The sequence below is a fragment of the Epinephelus lanceolatus genome, chromosome 17 (assembly GCF_041903045.1).
Source record: "Epinephelus lanceolatus isolate andai-2023 chromosome 17, ASM4190304v1, whole genome shotgun sequence".
Lineage (NCBI taxonomy): Eukaryota > Metazoa > Chordata > Actinopteri > Perciformes > Serranidae > Epinephelus > Epinephelus lanceolatus.
In genome coordinates, this window is record NC_135750.1 from 9,346,655 (window position 1) to 9,372,563 (window position 25,909).

Consider the following 25,909-nt stretch of genomic DNA (forward strand, 5'->3'; position numbering starts at 1 on the left):
TTTTTCCAGTTTTTCAAGTATCTTAGTGTTGTGATCATTTTATTTCTGGTGTTGGGTGTGAAATGTGTGCATATCCGTAATGACATCAACCACACACGGCGTTTGGAGAATATTTCTCCTACCTTTTTGTCTTTCTGCCATTTTCTCCTCCGATAAAGAAACTCTTAAGCCTCTTAAAAGTCCTCCTCCCTGCTCCTAACAGTTTTTCACCTAAGGAGCTCTTTCAAGGGCTAAGACTCTGTGAATAACTTTTATCTTTACAAGGACCTAGTCTTAACTTTAAAGCCTCAGTGTGTAAAAATGGTGAGTAACAGTGACATCAGCGGTCAAATTCTAGATTGCAGCGCTCACTCGCGCTCACTCACTCACCCCTCCCGTCGGGTAAGTGACGGTGGCCTCGTAGGACAAAAAGCCTTGCGCAGACAGCAGAGTTTTTCGAGTTTTTCAGGAGTATCTAGCGACGAGGTGAATATTTATTTAGGAATCTACACCATGTTACGATATGTTATGGCTTACCAGTGAGATATAGGTTATCTGTGAGATATATGTTAGGAGTGTTTTATTTCTAATTGTTTTGGTAACATGAGCATTAGCACAGTAATGCTAAAATAACACGTTTTATGTGATAGTCACGGCACAATGCGGCAAATATAGGTTGGTACGATTATAATATATGCGTTTCCAGAGTGTTCTTCCACAGTACACAGGGAGAGGAGGGAGAGGGAGAGGTGAAAGACCAGGGAGAGGAAGGGGGCGAGAGGGTAGAGGCAGTGCAGGAACGGCCAGGCGAAGAGGTGTGTCTCGGCTACCCAGAGGGAAGAGGAGGAGGAGAGGGTGGCAGCCTTCGCAGCAGCGCAAGAGGAATCAACAGATTAGGCTGTAGGCTAGGCTAACCATTTAGCTGTAGCTCTGGGATAACGTTAGCCAAGGCTAGGATAACGTTAGCACGTAAACGTAGCCGTCACTCGAACTTAGACGAGAGGGAAAAGTAGTTGCAAACATGAAGCCAAAAAGATTTTAAAATATCAGATTGAATTACCTGTCTAGCAGAAAGCAGGCAACCTCCACATCTCTTGTGAAATCCTTCTCCTTCAGGAGTTCTTTCCACCTGGAATAAGCAATGCCGATATTCACTCGTGTTTTGTCCCGTCCTCGCTTATCTGATCTTTTTATTTGGTGGCGTGGTTTCCCTCTTACGGGGCAAAACATATGTGTGGTCCTCCATTTAAAGTGCGACAGAATCATAAAAGTACAAAGCAGGTTCACACGGAAGCACTCCGGATTGATCTTCACCTTCTCTGTCTCCAGTGACGGCAAGTTCTAGGTAAACGCGAAAGGCGAAGCGCATATATCCCTTTCGGCCACTGTATTCAAATATGGCGACGCAAGAAGGCAGCCTCCAGCAGACCGCGCCCTTCCTGTGTGTATATATAGAGAAATCATTCTAAGCCTATAAGAAAGCTTCCATTTGTATGTGAATTGCATTACACTTTAGTAAATATATTTTTATGAAAGCAATAGTTGATATTTGCTAATAAACAACCACGTAAATTACACATTGTAACTTTAAGGAGAAATTCTGAGAAAATGTCACAATTCTATAATTGATCATTTTCTAAGAATTTCGTCACTAGAAGCAACTCTTAGCACCAGGAAGCTTTGTGAATACGACCCCTGGACTGATAACAGTGTTACCATATTCAACATTTCAAGTATGAAGCTATGAAAGGAAAACTTTGCCAATTTTCAGCCAGCTCTGTGTCATTGCAGTGTGGCCAGATGAATGGTGGTCGGCTTCCCCCGCCTTTAACTTACCATGAATTTGCCGTTGGACTTTGATGACACTTTTTGCATCATCCAGCAGACTTTTGGCTCTGGCTGCTTGCCGCATTGGGGAAGCCAAACTCGTTCATCCGCACACACTGCAATGACAAGGAGCTGCCTGATAATCAGCAGTTTGCCTTAAAGCTAATTTGGTTGAGTAGCCTACATCTTTCACACCAAACATGTTAAAGGAAACAATATTTAGCCAGATTTTTAATTGGACCTTGGCTGTTAGTAAACCAACAACATAACATTAACACCACTTAATGTGCCATGTGGAAGAAATCTCTGCATTTTGTTCAGTCTTGTTAAATTAAGTTCCTAGGGTGGGAAAAGGGGTGCTAAAGGAAGTGACACAGCTCCCTCCTGTTGACTCTTCCCATTAGCAAGTAACCCAGAGTGATGTCAACAGTTGGACCCCTCTCACCTGCTGAGTCAGCAGGACACCCTGCAGAGTGAAGAGGTGGAGGAAATTGCTGGTTACTCAACTCAGGCACACGGGAGTGTCCAAATGAGTCAATGCTAATGTAGGAGTAAAGACAGCAGCGCTCCAATCCGTGAGTGAGGAAGAAATTATGATGTGCCATCTTGGATTTTACTTGGGTTGAATTGACTGTTGGCTTGTCGAGTCATAACTTAAGCCTGTCGTGCAGTACAGGGTTTTTCCTGGCTCAGAATGGGCCTTTGGGGGGGTGACTACGCATGACAGCATGATCTGGCTGCGCACAGTAAAGGTAATGAGTCTGTTGTAATTTATTTGACAGAAATCTATATATTTTCCTCTTATTTCTGACCATTTGATGAAAATGTCTGATATGTTGAGTAAATGAAACCTCAATTAGTAAACTGGCAAAAAATATATAAAATTATTCCAACAGAGGAAGTGGGGGAGGGGAGCGAGTTTGAGCGTGTGGAGTGTGGGAGGTCCAGACATTTTTTGGAGTTGCATGTCAACTACTGGAAATACTCTGGTTTAGGCAATGAAGGCAGGATGCAGGACGTGACGCAAATGTACACTGCGACTGAAACTGAGCATTTTTTAAAAGATTTTCACTGGAAATAAAATGGCTATTGTTTCATGACTAATCACAGGAAGTCCTCTCTCCCATTAGCCAGGCAAAACAATGCAGCTTAGCTGCTGGTTTAGGTGTTTATGAGCGGGGAGTTGCTTGCTGGAGGTAAAAGACGTCATATTTAAGTTAATCAAAATCAGAAAAACCTTTATTGTCCCTCACAAGAAGCAATGGAAATTCGTCTTTGACGTGTTCACAAATGTACATAGAATAAAAACACAAGTTAAAGCACAGTTTAAACATAGAACATCAATGCAGAATAAATACATATAATACAGAATAAATGTTCTGCTGGTTCTCTATCTAGAGAGTTAGGGGGTTAATGTCTTCTTTAATTTGCCTTTCAAAACCAAAAACACAAGAGCATTAGTGTAAGGAATGGAATTAACAGTTTGTTTGTCTGCTCCAACATAAGCTGCTAATATAATGGCTGACTAGCAAGATTACTACAAGAGTAATGGCATTACTTTAAAGGCTAAGACTTATTAGCGTAATCTGCTATGGGTGTAAATCACTAGCGTCATCAAGATACGATAAATCGATTCTTTGGACAACAATGCGATTCGATGCCATTTAGAGGCCTGCGATCTATATGAGACGATATCATCTACCCATATAACACAATAGGTTACAATTCTACCACAGAAGAGACGTGACGATCACAAAGTTAGGTGGGGAGAAAAGTGGTTTTATCTATCGGTATCGATTATCGGCCTTATTAGTTGTTACATATCTGCATATTGGATATCGGCAAAAAATCCAATATCACGCATCCCTAGTTATTTAATGTAGAAAATAAAATAAACGGTCATATTTTGTCAATTTCAGTCTGAATTCAAGCCGCTATCGCTTTTAAAATTACCACAAATTTGGCATGGTAAATCCACCACCATTACAATGTAAGCTGCACACTTGCTGCGCTAGTTTGGAGGACTTGACAGGCATACCAACAGTAACTAAGGGATGAGGGGATTAGCAAAGGGAGCTGACATCACCTGCAGTAAATCAGTTGTGTTTTTGTATCGGACACCTGCTTGGGGTTGAGTTTTTTTTCTGTTGATGGACAGTGTAGAGGTTCACCACCAGAAGTTTGTATTATTAACGTGCTTGTGTCACTGTGTTACTTACAAACCTTTGATTTAACTACTCCTTAAAGGGGAGCTATGCACATTTTCAGAATTCATACATGTTATTCCTATGGTCCAAGACAGTCCAAAAATAACCAAAATCCAAAAGCTGGAGTGCTATAACTCAAACTTATGATGTCATAGGGTATCAAGTGTGGAGCTGCTCCATAAACAATGCATTGTGCAAGATGTCATACATGACACTGAGAGCAGCCAGGGGAATGTTCTGAGTATATGGGTACATTTTCTATTTCAAAACTGAGGACACTACAACAGAGTAAAGCTCATTTGGGTTTTGAAATAGAAAACAGACATTCTGTTCACCAGAAAAGCTCCAGACTTTATACCCTATGACATCACAAGTTTGAGACTAACTTCTCTGGCACTGGGAGACGAGCTCATAGTCACATATATTGATTGAACCAGCCATAGATTGGCCATAGAGTTAACATATTAGAATTCCTAATTTAGGTGCCTCCCCTTTAACTCACAAGGTCAGTCATAACAGCTCGAACATTGCCATCTAAAAAAAAAAATCGTGTTCTCACAAGATACAATCTGCGGTGTTGGTTTGAGGCGCTGCAGGTTCAGCCAAACGGTGTCTAAAGGAAGATAAAATGCCCCGAACATCCAGAAATAACACAGTTATACAGACAGAAGCCCAGGTCTCTGCAGAAACAGATGCGGACAGACTACATGCCAGCCATAAGTAATGACTTTGTAGGAAAAGTAATTATATGGTATTTTAAGGAGGAAAATCCTGCTCAGTGCTTCTAAAAAGAGAACAGCTGAATTCTTGTCCTTTTTGAAATGTCTCATTTTTTTTGACCATCAGAGGATACTTTGACTGTTGATGCAAAGCAGACATATTTTAATATGTTTAGCAGCTGCTTTAGTTATTGAACATATTCAGTGGTCGATCTGAAGTATGTTATTACCTTTAGTTGGAGAATTATTTTACCAAAGACTAAAATTGGCATCATATAGTCCTGTTTCATGCTTTTAAGATTATTTTTTATGTAACTATGGCTGTTTAGGAGCCTCCACCTCCTTTTTTTATTCATTAATGAATGTCATCCAACTGTGTAATCTATTTAATCTTACATACCTGGATACACACATGTATGTACGTTGTATCTTTGGCACCTGAACATCCATGTTTGCAATAAACTGCTGTTTAAACAATACCAGGAGTTTTATAAAGCACAACACCTTTTCAATTTTACTGCATATTACCCATGTAAATTAAATAGTTCAGGTTAAATAAATGTAGACTACAATCTTATTTTGAAGACGTTCAACCAGTATGTTTTAAGTTACTTAACCATGGGCACATAACCCCATGGCAACGGCTGTGTGACGGTTTGATTCCCACACGGATACTAAAGATAGACCCCTGTGCCATTCATTCTGATATTACGTGTAATGGTTCTCCTTGACTCATCTGTAGACTCAATCTCCCACAATCCTCCCACAATGAGTACTTTTGCTGAGCCAGCATTTCTCCAAAGTCGTACTTTCACTTTTTCTCATTTTGTGCCGCAAGTAAATACCCAACGCTGTGGGTTGTTTTATAATGATCAGCTCAGTGGTGATTTGTTTACTACATATAAAAGGTCAAGGTTACGTACTTAATACTGTAAGTAGGTAGTCACTGGGTTCATGGTTTTGCCCGTGACCTCTGAGCTATTGAAGAAACTGAGATGATTTTTTCTTTTTCATATTAAGTAACACTCAATGACTTCTATACATAGCATGTATGTACTTTGAATATTTTAAGTAATGCTAGTGGCATGACTTGATCGATGCCAGTGTCGGTCTGTCCTTTCAAACAGTTCTCATTCCCAGTTCGCTTTGTCACGCCTCCTCAGCATCTCATACTGAAGCGTACGGCATCCTGTAGCGTCTGTATGTGACACACCGCTGTCCTCTGGGTGAAACACGTTGGTCAGGTTTAGGCAACAAAACTACTTCGGTTATGAGAAAAACATGTTTGCGGTTCAAATAAGTGAGCGACATGACCAAGTGAGTGATTCAAGTATGTCACTAACCTACATAAGTTAAAACAAAGTTGACTTGGTTTCACACAGAACTGAAACTGTGGTCTCGTGAGTTAAAGTCAGTGTTTGACCTTTCACCTGCCCGACCTCTTGGCCTATGTGGAATTTCTCACTCCCTAAACTTTGTCAGTTCCTCTCAGCGTCAAATATCGCTGCAGGTGGGTTAACATTTTATTTAGTTGAAAGCCCAGCGCATCTCATAGATACACCAAAGGGTGCCTTTGGCGGCGGTATCACATGCCAAGGGGGTGTGTGAAAGCATCAGTATATGATGACATGGGAATGAGAACGGGCTGGTCCATCTTGCTAAAATATTGATCCATTCATCCATCAGAGGATGAATGTGACTGACTTTAGTGGTGTCCTGACTTTCATTAAGCTCCACCTTAAATTCGTCCAGCACTTTGCTTTATGACTAAACTAATGACCCTACCATTGGCCTCACCTTTACTGTGCAACAATCAGCATGTTAGCATGTTGGAGTTAGCATTTAGCTTAAAGCACTGTTGTGAGCACAGCCTCAAAGAGTAACTAGCTTGGTCTTAGAGTCTTATGACAGTTTCTGTTTGTGTCATTTGCAAATCAAGGACCTGACAGTGTTGTGAAAACTTCCACGTAGCTCATCAAATGCAATGTTAGTTCCAGTATTAGTGTCTGATTGAGCTGCTGACCTGTCATGTTCCTCTATTTACATGCGGCGCCACACTATACACTATCATTCCCTTATGTTCAAGCCTTATTCACAGATTACTGTATTCTTTAGGGTACTGTCGCTGAAGGGTGAAGGGGCTATATGGTGATGGTGCAGAGTGGCTTTCTGCTGGATGGCCTTTTACCCGAAACTGGCATACTCAGCCTGCTTTGCAGCAGTAACACTGCAGAGCTGTCATATCCTGTTCATCACCAATATACAGTATATGTAAGTCACCAGACTGAACTACAGATGCTTCCGCTGCAATGATCTGTGTGTGTTCCCCATTTCTGTCACTGCCAGTATGACTGCACGTACACAAGACATTATGTCCAAGTCTGTACTTGCTTGTGTGTCTATGGACATAATGAGGGTTTGTGTATATATGTGTGTTGTGAAAAGCGTGGGAACTGCAGAGGAGGATGTGTGTTTTTACGAAGCTGGCTCTGAGTTCCCATGATTTCCTCCGGATAGGAGACTCAGCTGGTTGGGGCAGGAATTAATTTGTATCACAATAACCTCAGAGGCAGGCGGATTTATACTGCGACTGTAGACAAACTAGATCCAGGATTCACACTTTTTGGTATTGAGAATGATTTCAGGTCGGTCGCCTCTCTGCAGCGCTAACACTTGTCCTGAAACATTGCAAATTATATCATAATGCATGGCTGTGCGGCATCATCTGACTGTACAAGAGCTCTGAATATCTCAGAAGAAGACAAACAACATGATGATACATGCTCAGGATGATGGAGTAATTTTGTTTTCACTTGATCCGTCTCATTACTGTTGTGCCAATATGCATCACCTTGGGCAAGATGACAAGTTGCTAAATGTCACTGAAAGTGCTGGTCGGGCTGAGGGCGCAGATGTTACAACTGCTTTGATTCATTAAATGAAACCATTTCCAGTTTAGCCCAAGTGAATTAAAATAAATTACAGCCCCCAGTGGCCTAAACCAGTGTAGCTGGTGTAGATTCAGAATGAGAATCAAAGATATCGCCATCTGCAATGATTCAAAAGTCATCCTAGGTCATCAAAGTGCCTCAAGGTTGTGAAAACCTGCACTTTCACTATTAGCCTTAATTCCGTTTTGATCTCAGCACCACTGCCCGAGCTTCACTTTTGCCGTCCCATGTGGCTTTTACGCTGCAGCTGTACAGTGGCTTCACTCTCATAAGGCCTTTTTTGGATGCTTTGCCAGATTTCAGCAGAAGTGATTTAGAGGCAAAGTATGCCTGTGTCAAATCTCCCTAAATCTCATAACTGTTCCTCAAAGCTCAGACGTGTCTTACTGTACCAAGATGTGTGGTAATAAGAGCTTTGTTTGTTAAGGTCGTTCACATTTTTGTTTGCCTTCTGAGATGAGAAAATTGATACTTACCTCGTGTTTGAGCGATAAAGTCGGGGCTGAAATCAGGAAGTGGTTAACTTAGCTTAGCATAAAGACTTACCGCAAGGGGAAACAGCTAGCTGGTTCTGACCAGAATTTTAAAAATATGCCAATAAAGGGAGCTTGCTAATCAACATGTTGGTTAACAGTACATAAAAAAATGTGGTTTTGGGGGCACATGTTGTAGAACTAGGCTATTTCTTGTTGAAATTACTGTGCACAGCTGCCACAATGACAGTGCCTTTACAGGGGCCAACACCGAAACTGAAATTTACACTAGTGACCGAGAAAGTGCTCAGAAGACAATCTGGTGTTTGTCAAGAAATAGTTTCAGCACATAACTCCACATTAAAACAACACACTGTTTATAAATTTCTGTTGATGTACAGATTAACAGTCTGGGCTGACTCCCAACTTGATGCTTGGTCAGTGGTCCTCGGCGGCAGACAGCGGCACACAGAGGCACCCTTAGCTGTGGGATAAAACACACTGGGCAGCAGCGATTTTTGGTGCCGAGGGCAACTACCATAGTATATAAAGCGAGAAAGTCTGCATACAGTGGGCGGAAGGGAAGATGAATATGTCAGACAGATGTTCACCCTGGAGCCTACTGTTTGTGTCTTGTGTGAAACTAAACGTCAGTGAAGCTAAATTACAACGTAGTGTGCTAGTTTGTGTAACATGCTACGCTAGTAACATATGTCATGTGACATTATATTATGTTAGCAGCTGCTTTTGTTGTCTAAACCTAAAAATGAAGTTTTTTATCTATGTTGTCAGTTTGTTTTGAAAAGACTGTATGCATGTAACTAGCAAAAACAGTGCATTTCCTGTGAAAACGGAAATGTATTTTGACACCTTGTCCCTGTGCATCCAAAACTGACACAGGAGGCTACCTAGGGCGTCATAGTTTGACATGTACAGCCACTTAACAGCATTGGTATTGGACGAGTTGGGATGAGAATATGTTAAGATTAAACACAGAAGATATTCATTCATTTTCCGTAACCGCTTATCCTGTTGGGGGTTGCGGGGAGCTGACATTGGGCGAGAGGCGGGGTGCACCCTGGACAGGTCGCCAGATTGTCACAGGGCTGACACATACAGACAGACAACCATTCACGCTCACACCTACAGCCAGTTTAAAGTCACCAATTAATCTGCATGTCTTTGGACTGTGGGAGGAAGCTCGAGTACCCGGAGAAAACCCACGCTGATGCAAAGAGGCGACATTGCTAACCACTACAGCTTCGTGCCGCTACGCAAGATATGATGTGTTAATTAATGAGCTGTAAAGTCGTTGTTAGGCATAATTTCCGTTTGCTTCTAGAGGTGTAGAGTCAGAGAAGTTACTCAGTAATATCAGTTATCAGTATCTATGCATTGTAAGCTAACATTAGCGACAAACTGCTGGTCATACCAGACCAAGTCATTCTGTAGCACCAAAACTCGTGAGTGTATTAAACTGTGTCTTTAATCTGTCAAATATATGTTTTATTTCTTCCCCTTAAAAGTTACATAGTCTCACTTTAAAGCTCAAACATGAGGTTGATTTTGTGAATTCACTTTCGGAATTTCCTAACTCTCCTTTTGAGAAAGGAAAGTTAGTAACAAAACCATGCCTCTGGGAATTCTGGGAAAAGGGAGATGCTGTTTATTTCTGAATGTAGCAGCAGACTGTGCTTCTTCTCATGACACACACAGCAAGGTCAGATCATGGGTCGACTTCTCAGGCTCTCTCTCTCTCTCACTCACTCACTCACTCACTCACTCACTCACTCACTCACTCACTCACTCACTCACACACACACAGAGTCAACCCATATCTAAGGGAGAATGGTGTGAGCAGTTTGAAGTTGAGAGAGGAGGAAAGATTGCAGTTTAAGGAGGAGATTCTTGTGTGTACATGTGTGTATGTATGTGTGTGTGTGTTTGCCTCAGAAAGTTGGCCACTCATTAGTAGAGAGCTCATGGAGGAAGTGGTGGTTACCGATGACTCAGCCAAGCCATGCATTTCATTCTTTCTCTCTCCAGTCTCTCTCTGTGCGCTCTCCTCCCTCTGTCATCTACTTTTCTTTCTACATACTATTCATTCCTCTCTTGTATTCTGGCCTGTTTCTGATTTTCTGTCCTTTCATTCTCTTAATCTTTGCCCCCCCTCCCCTTTCTTTTCTCTCTTCTCCTGATTCATCCTTGACCTTTGGAGGTATCTCAGTGTGAATGTGTGTGTTGTTGTGTGTGTGTCTGTGAATAGGACACTCAGCAATGTGTGTGGGAAGATAACTGGCTTCCTTCAGAGTGATTAAAACATTCCTTCTCTCTTCTTTTTTCCTCTCTGCTCTCTCTTTCTCAGCCCTTCTTAGTTTGCAGTGAGACTTTCTGATGAAGAGGAGGATGAAGACTGACAAACTGGTGAGTGAAAGCAAGCTGGACATGAGGTGTTTTTTTTCAACATTGGCTGGTATTTATCAATCTAGGAAGGATTGCAGTCCTGTGACAGTCTTTTCTGTCTGATTTTAGTGTCGAGGCTGGTAGTCCTGTCTTTCTAGGTCAGCATTTCTGCTTTTCAAGGTTTGGTAGTCAAACCAAAATAAAATAACCTAGATTTTAAGTTGTTTATTTGTAAGACATAACACAGAGCTGAAGAGCAGGAAGGATTCAAGAGGTAGATGGAAAATATTACAAGCATTTTTCGAACTTTGGTGGATTCGACTTGTTTGTGCGGTGCTGAACGTCTATTTGAGTTCATTTTATTTCTTATAAGTCTTCAAAAAGCAGTAGATAAATCCCCCTTTTTATAAATAGATCATGGTGAGGGATTTTCCTTGATTAATAAATAGCACAGCATGCTAAAGAGGATTTCCGTCTGCAGCAATGGGTTAAAACAAATAAATACAAAGCAAAATCTGACTGTATTATCACAGAGATGGTGGATGGCACTGTGTGGAGCAATGTGTTCGGTTTGTTTGGCAGTTGGTCAGGTTGCGGCAAATGTTGGCTATATTTGGCACTTGGCACATAACCCGCGGCTCCAAACTTAGTCATGCAATCATGGTGTGACGCACTGACCGCACCTTTGAAGGGCTGAAGTGAAAGTGGCGGTGTTGTGTATCCTGGTGATATTATAGCAGCTGTCATCAGATGGAACGAGTTGATCACAGAGCTCCAGCTCAGGAGCACTTTAATCGCCTTCATCAATCTGTGTACAGGAATGAGTATTTCAGTGACGTTAGTGGGAGTTTCACACTCTGTACTGACGCACAGTTAAGATCTGTGAGAAGCATGTTATAGTATGTGTATACGGTATGTACATATGAGGAGAGTATCGAGAAAACGTACTGCGCTCCAGATTCATATTTTTAAACCACTGAAAGGTTTTGCTGAGTGCGCTAGCTGTAAGTGATCTCTGTATTCCTGACTGTTTCACTAATAATGTGTCGCACATGCGTACATAGACATATTTACCAGACATGACGGCGGGGCTGATATTGTTTTCACCCTCTGAGCCCAAGTGTTTGTGTCTTGGCAAATGTGGTTCTGCTGACACCTGTTGCACCGGGAACTACCACAGAAGCAGTTCTGAGTATTTTGCCAGGTGTTTATGTGTCTGTCCGTCTCTGGACAGATTTTGTCACTGCAGTAGTGTCAAAAACTGTGCAGGATGCAGACATGAAACTTTGCGGATATGTAGCTAAGATCACACTGAAGGTGGAGTTGAAAGATGGGTGTGGTCAGAGCAAAGGCGCCAGAAGTGTGGGGGTGGTAGGTAAGTAGGGAAGAGGCCACTGACCCACATTAGGGGTGTTACTAGTATTGATGATGACCGTGATATTTAACAATGAAATATTGATAGAAAGTTAATAATACAGCTATGATAATTTTGTTTTAAGAATCCAGCAACTCTTAAACTGTATTTTGTTTTTGTTTTCACTTTAGCCCCACAGAGATCGCACTATACCGTCACTACAAAGTCCCTTCTTTGTGCGTCCTTTGCATTTTTGCACAGAACCAAATGATGTCAGCATCACTCAACTCCACTGCATCACGGCTTTGCAGAATCAAAAGACGTTTGACGGGTGTGACATGTAACAAAACAGCACTGGTCTTTAGTGTGTGACATCTTTCTACACAACATCAATGGCATTAAAGGGAAATTTCGGTTTATTTCAACCTGTCTCCTATCGTCCTAAATTTGTTTCAAGTGACTAGTGACATAGAAATAATAGTTAGCATGTTAGCCGTTAGCCTAGATACAGCCGGGGCGCATAGTAGCATCAGACCTGTTAAAACATAAGTGAACGGGCAACCTTCAAGTGCAAAGTTAGTCCACTAAACAAGCTTTTTCTCCACAAAGACCGCCTCATATCGTTAGGATAAATGTCAGAGAACATATAGAAAACGACATGTAAACGTGTTGTCTTACCTTACCGGTGTGGTGCCATGTTTGTTTACCATTTAGCTCTGCGTTCCAAAGCGCGGCCGAAATATCGCGAGAACAAGCAGCGATCTCATACTGTGCCTGAAATCTCGTGAGAACAAGCAGCAACAGCTGGAAGGCAGAACCAGACAGTAGCCTGAAAAGTTCATTCATTTATTTTATGAAAGATTTATAGAATAATGGCTGACTTTTTGCCAGACTTCGACTTTGTGGAGGAGAAAATTTGATTTTGCAGATTTTGATGGCCGCCCTTATTTATTTGAGCCGGAATACACTGATGAAGAGCTTTGTGAAATCGAAGAACGGAGGAGGAGGGAGAGAGAGGCGCAACAGGTAGAGGACGAGAGAGGAGGAATGGCTGCTGCAAGGCTGCGTAGCTCTGGAGATTGGTGGTGTACCTGTGAATGCTGTGCCCCAGTGCCCACAGAAGAGGAATGCCTCTGTTGCAAGGAATGGGACCGGTTGCAGCCTTGTTTTCAAGGTCTGGATGTGACCGAGGACGAGACACCTCCACCTGGAGTAGTATCCAGCTGGGCTTTATCTAGAGCTCGCCATATTTCAGCCGCACTTTGGAAAGCAGAGCTAAATGGTTAACAAACATGACAGCACACCGGTAAGGTAAGACAACACGTTTACATGTCGTTTTCTATATGTTCTCTGACATTTATCCTAACGATATGAGGTGGTCTTTGTGGAGAAAAAGCTCGTTTAGTGGACTAACTTTGCACTTGAAGGTTGCCCGTTCACTTACGTTTTAACAGGTCTGACGCTACGGCTGTATCTAGGCTAACGGGTAACATGCTAACTATTATTTTTATGTCACTAGTCACTTCAAACAAATTTAGGACGATAGGAGACAGGTTGAAATAAACCGAAATTTCCCTATAATGTGTCAATAACAATCATTTACCATCTCTGTTATGTGGTGACAAAGCTGCTCCTCTGCTCAGAGCGTAAGGAGCTTCCGGACCTCATTGTTTTCTCAATTTGCGGACATTTACAGCTGCTGTTCTTCCAGGAGTTAGCTGCTAATTGCTAACAGCTACTTTTTAAATCTCCCACGGTTTGTCGCATGCATAACACGTCGTCGAAACGTCACATCCATGCTGAACACGATCCCGTCCGGCAGATTGTCCTGTTCATACAGACAGCATTTCGGCGCTGTTACTACCTCTCATGGTGGATTAAAGGCAAGACCACTCTGTCCACCCATTCCACGATTGTACCTTATATACAGTACGGCAAGGTGGCAAAATGGCTCCCTCCCCCAAAGCCATCCACTCCTTTGCAGTGTCCATTAAGTGTCAATGCCCTTTTTCTACGTGTTTGTAGTGTTATGGTTACAGACTCTCTCTTCACCTCCCTATTTCCTTATTTTGAGTGTAATTAATTCGCCAGAAAAGATAAAGGCACACGATTAATAAAGTTAAAGATGAATTTGACCAATAGCGTTATGATTTATTTTCAAAATTTCCTTAGATAATGCATTAATATTGTTATTGTGAACTCTTTTTACATGATAACAGTGTAGTGAAAATGTGATATTGTGCCAGACCTGGCCCACATTTATTTGAAGTTGTGGATTAGCGTCGTGGCAGGACTAATCCCCTTGCAAGACGGTACAACTTTTTATTTTTATTTTTTTGGTAAATTATCACTTGGAAGGTGAGGGTATGTGTTGTGTTGTTTGTTTTCCTCAATGGCAAATCACAAATATCTTTGTAGGTAGTAATACTAACAGTTTACAATACTTGCAGAAACTTAAAGCCTCCAACTTCATATCTGTTTATCTAGCCAAACTCAGAACATCTGATTTTAATACTTTGCACCCTCTTGCAGCCATATTTGGTGTGCAGTAGCTGCAAACATGTGCTCTTGTTGAGCATGATTAAGATCTATGTGGCTGATTAGGTAGTGATAATTTCACCGACTTTGTGTTTGTTTGCTTGCACTATCATGAAACCATCACCTACATGTATGTATTAAGAGAGCTGTTTACCATCTCCCAAGATGGTGCCCCATTCATTCCAATTAAAGATGTGTGCTGGGCACATAAAGTTTTCTGGACATTTTAATGGCCTTTATATGGTCATAACTGTGTATGAGGGAATGATTTTCAGGCCAGTGGTCAGGCAAGGTCATGTGATTTTCACTGAGACCAGATGGCCTTGCAGCCCCAAGTTGTTCCTGTTCAATTGATCACAGCACAATATCTAGTAGTAGCTAGCCTTAGTGCTGGCTAACAGTTGCATCTCACATCATTAGCTGCTTTGCTAATTTAGCACACAGACTATTTAGCTTGCTGAGCGTCAGTGTTGCCAAGCATGATTATGATTTTGCCTAAATTCACTCCACCCTCAGCTCACACTGTCAGTTCATGTCTACTCACATCTTTCCATTGACTGTAAATGCAATAGGATTAAATGTACAAAAAACATTAACCTTTTACCAAAAGAAGAGATTATTTTCACACTCGCTACTTTCTATTTGCAGTATGATTAACAGCTGCGACAACATCATGACAGCTGGTATTATTTTAAACTTGTGAGTTTATGTATGTGTGTCATCACTGCAAAATGTGGTCCAGGTGACACCATTTTTAGCAGAAACTCCCACAGAAGCAGTTTTGAGTTTTTTGCCAAGTGTCTATACTGTATGTCTGTCTGTGGATACATTTTGTCGATGCGATAACTTTACATTTGTGCAAGATGCAGTCACGAAACTTTATGGGTTTGTAGTTTAGACTGAAATGAAGGCTGAGTTCGAAGATGGGTGTGGAGCAGAAGCAGGGGTGTAGGAAGTAGGGAAGGGGTCATTGGCACCCCCACTGCCTCAAACTTTACAGCTGTGTAGTTGAGGTCACAATGAAGGCACAGTTCAAAGACAGGTGTGGTGAGAGTAAAGGTGCTGGAAGTGGGGGGGGGGGGGGTAAGGGCTCACTGATGCCCCAGCTTTATATCCCTGGCTGACATTTGCTTTAAGTCGCTAATCATTGTATTTTGGCTGGAGTGATCTATCACAACAGTCAACAAAAATATGTCTAGTTTGTTGACTCCTTAAAAAGAGGAAACTGCCAAATAAAATCATAAATAAATTCATCTAAACAAGTGGATTTGCTACGCTGTGAACCAGTGTCCATCATTCTTCACAATATTAATATCAAGAATTAAGCATTTTTTGTTGCACTGGTTCATTTGACCAAAAGTCTCAGAGCAGAAAGAATGCAGTTAAAGCCCTGACTATAGGCTACCCTAAAATGGGCACAAACATCACTGCAGACAGCTGATGTGCATGCAGGTCCATACATAGCCTTCTCCACTGGATTTTCTTCATATATAGACACGTTCCAGACAAGTCTGATCAGCGCTCTCGTATGCTGATAGATGTTTAGGCACAGCCCATGTTTTGCTCATCTCAGGACCTCGGGGTCATGCAGATGCAGGCACCTTATGTGTCTCGCACATCCTTGTGGCTTTGCAGGTGCAGAAAGTATAATTTTGGCTCCTCGCTGAGCAGCTGAAAAAGTAACAAACCTGTCTGCATCATTTCTTGAGGTGTCTGAAAAAAGGCCAAGAGATGCAGGAGGGGCAGTGGCAGGCCTGTGTTCTCTATATTCCCTTTCTCAATCTGACAAATTGAAATGACAAAAACATGCAGAGCTTGATGTCTCAGTGGTAGCCCTTTTTGTGGTCTGAACCGAAGTTTATTTGAACATTTGAAACACCTGTATGCCTCATTTGACTTGTTTGCTATCAGAAACCTGCGGCCCACTGAGTTGTTCTCCAGAGTTGGTCAGCAGACACACACACAATATCTCTTTCACTCTCTTTCTCACTCTGCTCTTGTTTCTCATTCCTTTGATTCTTCACACTCTTCATAATGATCTATACGTGGTATCAGTTTCCATATATTGTTAGGAGATTGTTCACGCACACACACATAACACACTCACACCCACCTATGCCAGCCTTGTTCCGTCAAGGCTCCCCCCGTTTACGGTAAATGTGTGTTTTTGTCATCTGTGGGCCTGGATGAAGTGATGCAGTTAGTTTTGGTATCGTGTCCATGGCCCTGCATCTCTACCACTGAGAGAGACCGAGAGCAGTGCAGCGTGGGTAGGCGTGGGAGGGCTGCGACAGAGATGACTCAGCGCTCTGTTGCCGGGTAGAGAAGCACCAAACACTCCCACCCCCATACATAAAAGAGAGAATACAGTATCTGATGTAGCTGTCAATCAAGCCTTGGATAAACAATTATTTAAACTGTTCATATTTACATGACTAATTTCCCAGCAGCCTTTAGTACGTTCTAGTAAAGAGTTAGCTGGGTGTGGATTGATAGATCACAAAATCAGGCAAGAGTCAGAGAAATACCTGGAAAAGACTGTGCTGGAGGGAGTTATGTTAAAGGAGTCCACTAAACTACACTGAGAAGTCTGTTTCCTTTATAACTGTTCGACTGGGCGTCAGTTAATATCAAGAATATCTTCCGGCATTGCAACATCTGACAGCTGTCAATCATCTGTCACTGAGCTGTCGTCTGTTTGTGGCTTAGTCCATGTGACGTATCGTCCACTGCGCAGAGGATTGTGAGCCAATAGCCAGAAAAGCATGCTGGCTTGCATAGCCTAGCCTACCGTAAAATCAGACCGGATGTAGCAGAACATCCTGGTATTTTTGGCACACTGCAGTTGACATACTATGTATTGGGGCATACAAATCTTTTTCTGGCATACTATGGTAGGATGAGTATTGGAATGTGCAGTTTATGTGTGCTGGTGGCAAATTGCTTGGTTTGTTAAAGGGACAGTTCACCCCAAAATCAAAAATACATATTTTTATCTTTCCTGTAGTACTTTATCCTTGTGCAGAAGGAAGAGTGCATCTACTATCTGTTCTAACTCAGTTTGATACTGCTAGTTCACCGAGCATCACTGATCAAGCTAATATACACCAGACTGACACATCAAGTACTTCGTAAAATGTCAAGGCCACGCCCCTTTTTGGGGGCTAGAAAGCCAAAGTTTGGTGTGTTTGGATTATAATTCTGACAATTATTATTTGTTAAACAAGCCTTTGTCTAACAGGCATGTCTGATAATTGTTTTGGGACCTTGCCTGAATCTGAGCATTCACAATACTTTCATTATTAAAAGTTGATCGACATCATGTCTCTTCAGTCTTCCCGCGTTCAAGTGCATGATTCACCCAACACGGTGGCAGGATATTTCTTATCTGGACATCTTTGTTTGATCTAATCACCAGGTTTTGTGTAATCTTAGTGTGAAAGCCGTGGTTACACAGCAGCTTCTCTGCTTTTTCACATTTCTCTATGACAGTGCATTGCCCCCAAAAGGAGTCACAGAGTTGGCTATGACATAATTCGGGTCTAGTCTATAGCCTGGCGCTAAAGCCTGAGCTGCTTTCTTCTTTTTTTTTACAACATGGCGGGGAAACGAATCGGAGATCAATGTGTTTTTTTTTTTTTATTTATTTATTTTTGGTGCAACCAATGACACAGCAACTCTTTGTCTTGCTTTATATTTTCAAACCAGAAACAAGTAGAGAACCACAGGAAACCTGCAACGGTCTGTGGTCTATATTGCCAAATAATTCCCACTCTTATCTAACCTAATACACTGCTGTGACTGCTATTCTACATGCACAAAATTATATTTACCGTAGCTTAAATTGCATTGGTGGTTAATAGGAAAACTTTTTGCTGAGTCATGTTATTGTCAATCTGATCAGATGAATTACATGAAAGGCCTCTCTTCTAGATTTGCTCATGATACCCACACATAAAGAGCACGACTCAAATTCAGCACCACTCAGCAGAAACATGAAAGTTCTAAAGAGGTCTTAGTTTGGTGGGTGTAAATCTTTACACGCCAGGCAACCTTGAGATAGAAACAACAATATTTCGAGAACACGTATAGACATTTTGTTTTCAGCTGGGGTTGAGAGGAATCTATTTATATAGTTGAAGATTTGGGTTGAGCAGATAAGAGCAGCTACAGAAGAAGTGAGAACGTGCTATGTGTCATCCAGAGGATTAAAGCAGAAACGAGAGATAGAGAATGACTTTGCACCACAGCTCCCTCATGGTACACAAGAATGGCTACGTTCTTTCAGTCTGAGAATAGACTGTGTTTTACATTTTTGTGATAATACTCCACCTGAAATATCACATACAAATGAACGCATTTGCAAATTACTGCACATGTTAATATTAGTCTCAAGAGAATGTATACAATGAATGCACAGTATGCTAGACCCCCAGTATTGAACCACACATCACTGATGACTTAAAAATTCAGTTTCCTCCCTTTAATTAAAAATACATTTATCAAATCTCACCACAAAGTCCATTTAGTAGCTGTTCTGGATCTTTTGATTGTATTACGCAGAGTTTGTCAGATGCACAAATGTAGTTAGCTTAAAAGTTGAGATTCAAAGTTCATTCCTGGCCTTGGAAACAGATATAAATCTGTCTCACCATATGTCCATTTAGTAGCTGCTCTGAAGTGGAAGTATGTTAACGGACATCCCATGGACGTCCACGATCGGCTGTGATAGGTTGCAGGACGTCATTGTTTGCATCATCCTGTTTAGATGTAAAATAAGAAGCATACTAGCTAGAGCTTTCATTTGGTGCGGCAGAAAGCTAAGGCTTCTGTCTTCCGTGTCATCACATTTTACGGGTTGCTTATCAATGAAACGTGAAGTGAATAGCCGTGAAGATGTGTTTCAGTTTTGGAGTCAAACTATGAAATGGACTCAGTGCTGATTTGAAATTGTGTTGCTCTCTGTTGAGTTTTTAAAAAGCCTTAAAATGGGTAATGATTATTAATTAAAATGTAAAATTATTTAAATGTAAAATATTTGAGGATTATTGTTATCAATTTTCTTTCTTTTGTATTGTTGATATTCTGGGTCATCCTTTGGTTGATATAGGATAGACAAAGTAAGCCTGGGGCTTCAGCCTGTTCCTTTCTGGGTCACTGACTGTGAGAAAATTTTGTGTGAAATAATCTTTGTTTCTCCAGATGTATGTAACTGAAATTAAAAATGATTCATTCATTCATTCATTCATTCATTCATTCATTCATTTTACTATAGTGATAACGTAATCATGCTATGTCTCATGCAGTGCAAATCCAGTGCTAGACAAATGAATAATAAATCTATCAAAACGTCTTCCCACTCTGCTCATAAAAATGAGCATATTTCAAAAAATGTTCAAATAACTTATGGAGTGTGTAGAAATATTTGTTCTTGTGTCTTACATTTTGGCTCAATACGTTTTTTTTGTGTTTATTTTGTGAAATCTGATGAAAAAACGTCAAATTTTATATTTTTTATGACACACTTTCAATACTTCATTCAATTATTATGGTTTATTGATTTATGTAACCTTTAAGCTTATGTTTAGGATTTCAGGGATATTCGTCATTTGAAGATGCTCCAAGAAATGACTTCACAATAGGCAAACACACACACACATATATATATATATATATATATATATATATATATATATATATGTATATATACATATATGTATATATATATATATATATATATATATATATATATATATATATATATGTATATATATGTATATGTGGTACAATATGTTGAAAGTATATATTAGTATCTGGCAGTATACATGTGTGACAATAATCATATGTGTATAATAACAGTAGAAGTATGACTAATGACTAATGACGGCAGCAGCAGCAGCAGGAGCTGCGATATGAGTTAACCTGAGAGACAGTGGAGCACAAAGGCTAAGGCCCTTAAAGAACAGCTACTATATGGACCTTTGTGACATAATTTTGTCAACAACTGTCTCCAAGGTCAAGAGTGAACTTTCATTCTCTACATTTATAGAGTTTGGAATAAAACTGAGCAGAGAGAGTCTCTAGAGTTCCACATTGACTCACACCCCTTATTGTAAATTTAACTTACGACCTATCAGTTTCACAAAAGGAGAAAGTCCAAATGTTTTATCTGTGCTGTATTTATCCTCTGCTGTGTGTATGCTACTAAAACTACCACTGTCAAAGGGTGTGATCGCCTCTGAAAAGGCCCACAACTGCAGCAGAAACAATGTGAAATCATTACTGCTTTAACCCTCTGAAGAACTCACTTAATCAGCAGCACTTTTACACATGGTGCAGTGGAGAAAACCACGGTTGTTTGTTCGACTCAGCTGTACTAGAAGTGATCCAAGTCAGGTGTATTTTTACCCTGTGAACTCTTTACAGTAAATGCTGAGCACGAGAACAAGACAAAAACAAGCCACATTAAAATGAAGAAAACAACAAACGAGAGAACGAGCAAATGGGGCAAGAATTTCTTTTGCATGCATGCTTGTGTGTGTAAGCTTAGTACTGCTTTGAATCAAACTGGTTTTGGTTTGTCTGAACGTGAAACTGTGACATTGTCCTTAAAATGCCTTCTCACCGTAGAAATGCATGAGTCAACTCTCAACCAGAACGCACATGTATATTGAAAAAGATTGTAAAACTGTTGTTGTGATGTTTTTCTGGTGGATAATGTCTCTTGATTGAAGAGGAGCTTCCTTTATAGTCTTAACACATAGAATACAAAAGCATAAAGTCATACAGAAATCTGACTGCAGGGATTTAAAAATTGTAACGTGCCAGAAAAGGTGTCATTTCTGTGTGTGTGTGTGTGTGTGTGTGTGTGTGTGTGTGTGTGTGTGTGTGTGTGTATGTGTATGTGTATGTGTATGTGTATGTGTATGTGTGTGTGTGTGTGTGTGTGTGTGTGTGTGAGTGTTGGCAGGCGTTAATGCTTGTGTCTTTGTGTGCCTTGCAGGTTTCGGTTGAGAGCTGGTGATTTGTGTCCCTAAATGACGATAAACCTTTCATGACACTCAGGATAAGAGTGTGTGTGTGTGTGTGTGTGTGTGTCCTTATGAGTCAGATGTCAGGTTCGAGATCAATAAATGTCAACGCTGAATATCCTGTCAAGGTGAAAACAGTAGTAGGTCACTACTAGTCCGTGGGCGTGTGTGGGTGTGTGTGTTCTGTTGCACCTTTACTCATCACGAATTATGCTTGGAGATACAGTAAATGACTAAGAACGCCACAAACATCACTCTGCTAATTACTCAGGGGTTGTAAGAGAAGTCACAAATGACAAAGAAGTTTTCAGAGGCTCATATTCTAGTTAGCTGTCTCATTTGTTGGCTACAACGTCCCTCGTCTTTTTCGAACTCTTGAAAATGACTAATATCGTCCTGCTAGAGACGTTATCGATTCTGCTCGGTGAAATATGGAGGTTACAGAGTTCGTCTTGCATTTTAAACATGTGCAACGACTGCATTCAGCTGAAGCCTGTGCAGTAGCTTTCAATGAGGCGCCATCTTTGGGAGGACTGTCAGCCTCTAGTGGCCTCTGTGATGCATTTTTACTGCACTGAACAGTCAATCATGTTTCATTCACTGTGTAAGTTGTACAAGATAAAGACTTAGTCAAGTTATTGATTCACTCAGCAGCAAATGCAACAACAGATGCATAATTATGTTGCTTAAAAAAGACAGAAAACTACAACATGTATTGACTTCTCAAATGTGTCAGTATATTTCCAAATGAGACATAGGGTGAGACAATAGCATTCATGTCAATGTAGTTTATTCTGTAAAGCCATGCCAGTGTTTGCATCTCTCTCTCTCTCTCTCTCTCTCTCTCTCTCTCTCTCTCTCTCATACCCTTTTTCAACCGAATTAGCTCAGGTGGTTGAACCACATTTGCCTGGAGCCGTTGTAATCGAGACTGTGTCATCAACGGAGGGCGTTGCACAATGGAAATAAACATTGATCACCTGCCAACTTATTTCTCTAATTATACATATTTGTTTTTATCCAAAAAACAAGCAACTGTGAATGAGACTGCTGCATGCTCTTTTTTTTTTCCTGATGTTTTCTCACTTGACTTCTCCATTGTTATCCTGTCTTTTCAATCTGTAGAATATGACATGCCAACTGATGTCATCACGTTTTGCACTTCAGGTCAAGAAAAACTTATTTTTTTCAATTTTTACTTAGTAAATTAGGTCTGAAAACTGGAATTGAGCTCCGTCCATGTTGATGGAAGAGGGTTTTCCTGCAAGATGGAGGGAGACACAGTGCCGGTACTCTAATTTGTTCAGTCTGTTTTTGTTTTTAAAGCAACTAAAGGAGCATTTTTGGAGACTTTATTTTTCAGATTTTTTCATTCTCAGTTTTGCAGCTGCATATTTTCAAACAAGGCGGCACGGCACACCTCTTGCTGTGAGGTGACAGGGTAGGGGGTTTGCATGTTCTCCCTGTGTCAGTGTGGGTTTTCTCCAGGTGCTCCAGCTTCCTCCCACAGTCCAAAGACATGCAGGTTAATTGGTGACTCTAAATTGTCCGTAGGTGTGAATGTGAGTAGGCCCGTTTCCACTGAAGAAGTTCCTGGTACTATTTGGGGGGCAGGAACTACTACAGGAACGTCCTCTCGCTCGGCCCTCTCAACCGCCGTGTCTCCACTGAGAGAGCAGAGTAGTAGGAAGGTTCCTGTAAAGTTACGGGCTCTGGATGTGACGTAATCGTTGCGCGACCATTTTGACCAGGGCGACGTAAGGACGCCGTTAGCTGTTAGCCCTTAGCGGTGTCTGTAATAACTCACTAAATGGCCCGTGAAAAAAAATATTTTTCCAGCGGATGTCTTAGTTACAACATGATTGAGCTAACTGGAGTAGTTTCATGTCGTATCCGACAACAGGAGGCTTTTAACAGATGATGTCCTGATGTTAGCTTTGCTGCTGTTAGCTGTCCCTGTCAGCTGCAGCCACTGATGCTTTCTAGACATCGTGATTTCCCAAAACTGAATAAATACCACACATAGCAACACAAAACTGCTTTGCTAGCTCAATCATGTTGTAACTAAGATATCCGCTGGAAAAGTTATTTTTTTCACGGGCCATTTAGTGAGTTTTTTTACATGGCAGTGGAAACTATATGAATGAGCTAACCCTCGTCTGCTGAGTTTTAAAAATGGCGGCTATTTTGTTGCTTTCTGTTGACATCACATCCCTCCTTGAGTATATCCAATCAGCACCAAGTAAATCCCAAGCCCCACCCAGGAGTTTTTCGGGGCCGTTCGGAGTACCTACTCTGAGGCAGGGACTTGTTTAGCCCCCTTAAAAGTTCCAGAACTCTGTCCTTCGGGGGTGGTTCCTGCGGTGGAGACATGCACCAACGGCCCCGGCCCCGTAAAATTACCCCGAAGTTCCTGCGGTGGAAACGGGCGTTGTGTGAATGGTTGTCTGTCTCTATGTGTCAGCCCTGTGATAGTCTGGTGACCTGTCCAGGGTGTACCCTGCTTCTTGCCCAGTGTCAGCTGGGATAGACTCAAGCACCCATGACCCCAACAGGATAAGACAGAGAACAGACTAAATCTAACCTGTAATTTGTTAAAAAAAAAATGTTTTATGTGCTGGAACAAAACATAGTGTTACTAATAAGTCTGACTTTCATTTTAATGTTTCCTTTAAATCTCATTTTCCACAGAGGTCTTTTCGTATCAAAACAACAGATATAATAACTTCTTACAGCCTCCAACATCTCTCCATCCTCTGCCTCTCTATTCCAACCACACAGTTTCAACTTCATGTCAGTGTTACCTGGTCTTATTGTGAGGTGACTGTTGTCGGCTCTTTCCATTCTTCCTCTTGATCTTTAAAACAAACAGAGCGACGAGTGGGGAGGGCGTGTAGAGAAAAGAGCAGGGCTTATGGGAAAGTACAGTACGTCTTTATTCTGGGTTTCTGCTAGAAACAGCTGCACCAGGAAAAGGTTACCAATCATCCCCACTGTGGAATCATTTATTTATGAAAACTATAGTCTGACAGATGTTCACAAAGATATGTTGATTATTCAACGTGCAGCATGTAGGTGGTGTTTCTGAATTTAGCTCAGCCTGCAGGTGGAGGATGTGTTTTTATCCCCTAAATCTTGATCCAGTTGTGAGTAACAGCTGTAAGAGAAATGAAGTGACATAAAAAATATAATATTTCTTTCTAAAATGTGGTGGAGTGGAAGTATAAAGTAGCACAAATACACAAGTAGTACCTCAAAACTGTACTTAGGCACTGGACGTAAGTAAATGTACATGCAGCAGTTGTCAATTGTTACAGGGAGTCAGTGTGCAGTATTACAGCATAACACTCATGTCAGCAGCACAATTAAAAGGCAGACGTATAATCTATCACCCGATAAATAATAGTCACAACATAGCTGGACAGAGAGAAGCTGCATGTTTCATGATGTGAAGATGCAGGGGAGTTAACCTGTTTTATTCACGGCTATATTTCTGGCAACAGCCTAAATATTTCACTTCAAGAATGTCACTTGTTCAGCAATTCTCAGCTAGCACTGTAGCTCCTTTAAAGTCTTTGAAATGATACTAACCCCCCCCAAAAGATGCTTTAAATGTGAAAATCTTGGGGTGCCCATTAGCTCACCTGGTAGAGCAGGCGCCCCATGTACACAGGCTGTGTGTCTGCTGCAGTGGCTGCAGGTGAATTCCAACCTGTGGCCCCTTTCATTCATTTATTCATTCATTCATTCATTCATTCAAACCTTTATTTAAAGGCGCTGTATGTAAGAATGTGGCCGAAACGGTTACTGCACTCAAATTCAAAATACTGCCGCGAGTCGTGTCTGCCCCCCCCCCCCCCGCCCCCCCTCCCCTACAGATTCGAGGTTGCTGGACAGCGGCACGCTGGAGACTGATTTGTTTGCCCACAGGCGGCTGCCGTGGCAGGGCTGCATCCTTGATCTTCGGTTTTCCAGTGGACCGTTTGAGCAAGTCCGGCTTCTCTGCTGCTAACGCTGCTGCCGGGATACAGCTGAGGAGGAGTCGGCTGCTAATGCTATGTACCGGGACACTGCTAATGCTGCTTGCCGTGCTGCTGTAGCTCAGTCGTAACTGTAACTGATGCTGAGACTCTACTGACTGTGTGACTGGTAGACGGCGGTGGGTGGCGCAACAGGCCAAAACACAAACATGATTTGCAGACCATAATTTTTTTTTTAAAATGCGAATATTCTGGCTGTACTATTGTTGTCGGTGAGATCAGTATGTTATATGAACATTATTCCTTAGTCTCTGTGACATTAGGATGATTTTACGACTATTTACTTTAGATTTCTTACATATAACTCCTTTAAGTCTTTGAAATGATACTAATCCCCCCCAAAAATGCTTTAAATGTGAAAATCTTGGGGTGCCCATTAGCTCACCT

At 41.4% G+C, this 25,909-nt stretch overlaps 1 long non-coding RNA gene across 1 annotated transcript in view; it reads left to right on the plus strand.

The window, feature by feature from the left end:
- Window positions 1-25,909, plus strand: part of LOC117248488 (uncharacterized) — a 115,512-nt gene that overhangs the window by 20,459 nt on the left and 69,144 nt on the right. The window contains exon 2 of the long non-coding RNA XR_004500919.2: window positions 10,522-10,580. This is a non-coding gene — a long non-coding RNA (uncharacterized LOC117248488). The remainder of the gene's footprint in view (window positions 1-10,521; window positions 10,581-25,909) is intronic.